The following is a 666-nucleotide window of genomic DNA, read 5'->3' on the forward strand; positions in this document are numbered from 1 at the left end:
TGAGCCAGCAGTAGATTTGCTTGTTGTCGTTTTTTAATAGCGGTGTATATTCTGCCTACAGCCCTCGCCCCCGAGGACAACGGCATTTACAAAAATCCCAAACCAACTTTTAAAAACACGATTTTACAAGACGTGGGCATTCAAACCATTCTCAAGAACTGGTATTGTCCAGACACTTCCAGGCCAGAGATCAGCCTCTGCCTGGTTTCCTGTTCAAGCAATAACCCGGAAAGGGGCTGTTCAAGAGCAATACACGTATGCACCCGTTTCCACAGCATTTGGTCCCGATTCTGCAAGGAAACTCCAGATTTTTCACGATTCTAGTTTATACAAGGGTCAAATTGCTAATGCAGTATTCCTCTGTAAATCTCACAAAAAGTCTAAATTTGGAATAAAAAGTAAGAATCTTAAATATGTAACCATAATACTCTTTACAATAGAAATTTTCAAGCAAATAAGAGTTTTACTGTTCAAACTCACGTATACAAGAAGTTTATTTGCAAGCATTTTCTACAGAACCTTTCATAAGGCTTTAGAAGCCACATTTTCAGTGAAGAAAGGTTATTTCTACTTTGCACAGCCATGGTTTCCTGGGAGCCAGGCTTTACAAGCAATTAGAACAGATGGCTGCCAGTATTTTAAGCGTAACCATGTTTTGCATCGCTG

This window comes from Phaethon lepturus, unplaced genomic scaffold (genome assembly GCF_000687285.1).
Source record: "Phaethon lepturus isolate BGI_N335 unplaced genomic scaffold, ASM68728v1 scaffold48695, whole genome shotgun sequence".
NCBI lineage: Eukaryota > Metazoa > Chordata > Aves > Phaethontiformes > Phaethontidae > Phaethon > Phaethon lepturus.